This window comes from Hylobates moloch, unplaced genomic scaffold (assembly GCF_009828535.3).
Source record: "Hylobates moloch isolate HMO894 unplaced genomic scaffold, HMol_V3 SCAFFOLD_13, whole genome shotgun sequence".
In the NCBI taxonomy this organism is placed as follows: Eukaryota; Metazoa; Chordata; class Mammalia; order Primates; family Hylobatidae; genus Hylobates; species Hylobates moloch.
In genome coordinates this window covers 94,981,910-94,984,629 of record NW_026652288.1, presented here as the reverse complement: position 1 = coordinate 94,984,629, position 2,720 = coordinate 94,981,910, and positions in this window count along the sequence as shown.

The following is a 2,720-nucleotide window of genomic DNA, read 5'->3' as shown; positions in this document are numbered from 1 at the left end:
ACACATGGGCATCAATAATAGAAAGAAAGCTACAACCACAGGCTGTTTGAAAGCTTCACCTCACCTTTTCTGCAAGGCACAAAAAGTATGAAAAAAACCAAGGCTTTTTTCAGTAGCGTCCTATGGATGTCACATTGTACAACATCAAACAACCTTGTGATTATAAAACGATCCTGGGAAGGGAGGCCCTAACTAGGGCAAGTCAGAAATAGCCAGGCTTGCGGCAGCCCAGCGCTGTGTCTGCTGCGTCCTGGGGCCTTGTTTGTTCCGACCTGTCAATTCTGCTGCCTGCCACGCGGGTGGTTCTGCCCATCGCGGCTGCGGGTCAAGCATCTTCAAGGGAAGGACGGACTGGAGGCCTCACCGTGGACTCAGCTCTGCATTCTCTGTGCCACATTCCTCCAGTTCCCACATGTAGAAGGGAACGAAACTGACGTCTACCTCATGGGGCTGCTGTGTGGGTTTGGGAGACAAATATCTATGAAGGGTTTTTTGAAATCCCATAGGTGCCACATCTATGAGATGTTTGATAAATGTGAATATGCTTTAATTTATTTTCATAGGGCTTATCTAATTTGCAGTAAGAGAGCCTCTCTCTGTCAACACCAGCTTCTCTCTCAGGCTGTTTGCTCAGGGAAGGCAAGAAAGCCACATGCTGGCCCTCTGCCTTCTCTAAAGTGTTGTTGGAGCATGGAGGAGCTGGAGGAGATGGGGATGGACTGACAGCTAAGAGGGCGGCTGCTGGGACTAGATAGTAAGTGGATGAAGAAAGAAGGACAAGGAAGCTGTGGGGCAGCCTCTCCACATGGGGACAGGGGATGGAGCATGAGGCAAGAGAAGGAAAAGCAGAGCTTATTTCTCACCTAAGGTGGAGAAGGATCACTTTACAGGCAACCCTCATTTTAAGCAACCCTTAAGAAATGTTTATGTTTCTTTATTACCAATGTAATCTATGATTATTGAAGGAAATTTAGAAAATGCATAGATACAAAATTAAAAAAATACTATCCACGATCCCACCTATTAGCGGTAATTAATGTTAGCCTTTTGGAACAAGGCTGTCACTTGTTTTGCTAACACGTGAATTCAAAGCATGAACCGGTTTGCTTTTGGAGAATCTGAAGCCTCCAGTTTGAGAAATCCTTTGCTTCCCTGGAGGTAGATGCTGTCTGCGAATCTAGAATGACAGCAGGAGTCCAGTCAAGAGGTCCTGTCGGGCAGAGGCCAGAAAGAAGGGAGGACAATCCCTGGGGCCAGATGCCCAGTGTGAGGGCAGGCACGATCTGTCCCACGGCTGTGGCCACTGCAGGAAGGTCTGTGAAAAGGAGGTGACAGGCCCAGTCACCTCCTCTTCACCCAAGTGATTGCTCCTTCAACTGCTATCTGTGAAAATGGCCCTCGTTATGAAGAAATCGACTCTCTTTTTTTTTTTTTTTGGAGTTGCCTAGGCTGTAGTGCAACGGTACGATCTCAGCTCACCGCAACCTCCACCTCCCAGGTTCAATTGATTCTCCTGCCTCAGCCTCCTGAGTAGCTGGGATTACAGGCGTCGGGTTACAGGGTGACCACCACACCCGGCCAAAAGGATTCTCTATGTCATAAATTAAAGAAACTATAAAATATTCTGTGTGGTTTGCAGCAAATACAGAGTCTGTTTTATTTAAGTGAGGGATGACTGAACTCTGAGTGGAACAAGCTCTTGGACATGTTACCATCCTTCCTCCTCCTTCCCACATTTCCTCAGCAATTGTGGATAGAGAGATCAGTGTGCTGTAGGCCCTGGGTTTTGTTTTTGTTTTTTGTTTTTGTTTTTTTTTTTTTAGATGGAGTCTCGTTCTGTTACCCAGGCTGGAGTGCAGTGGCATGATCTTGGCTCACTGTAACCTCTGCCTCCCGGGTTCAAGCAGTTCTCTGCCTCAGCCTCCCAAGTAGCTGGGATTACAGGCGCCCGCCACCATGCCTGGCTAATTTTTGTATTTTTTAGTAGAGACCTGGTTTCACCATCTTGGCCTTGAACTCCTGACCTCATGATCCACCCGCCTTGGCCTCTCAAAGTTCTGGGATTACAGGTGTGAGCCATCGCGCCTGGCAGTCCTGGTTTCTTCTTAGTTTTATTGGTCCGTATTTTGATCAGCACAGTCACTTTTTTGTTCTCTTTCCTGGTAAGCAGGGAGTCAAAACAATAGCAAGAAAATGCCAGAAATAGAATTTCTACCAATTTGTAAACCCTAGGCTCATGTACCTGGCTCACTGTAGGATGAGTAGATGGGTGAATGAATGGATAAAAAAGGAAGTTTGTTCACTGGAGAGGAGATGAATTTCAGTAAGTTTCATGTAACAGTGATCAGAAATAAAGGCAGTTATAAGTGTGACCACTCTGTTCTCAGAATCTTTCTTCCAAGGGCCCCTGGAACTTTTGACTGTCTCTTGTTATCCTTGCTTCTCCTCCCCTCTTTCTCAGTACCATATATCTGTCTGAGTGCCAAATTCAAAGCACAATTAAATTACAGTCTACCCTCTTCCCTCCTCTCTTCACTTGTGACCTCCTACTCATCATTTGGATCGTGGCTCAATTGCCACCTCCTCAGGGAGTCTTCTTGGACCTTATTTCCATACAGAGAGGTTCCACACTGTACCTCTCCTTCATAGCACTTTTTAATTGTATTTTTTTAACTTTTTTTTTTTTTTTTTTTTTTTGAGACGGAATCTCACTCTGTCAC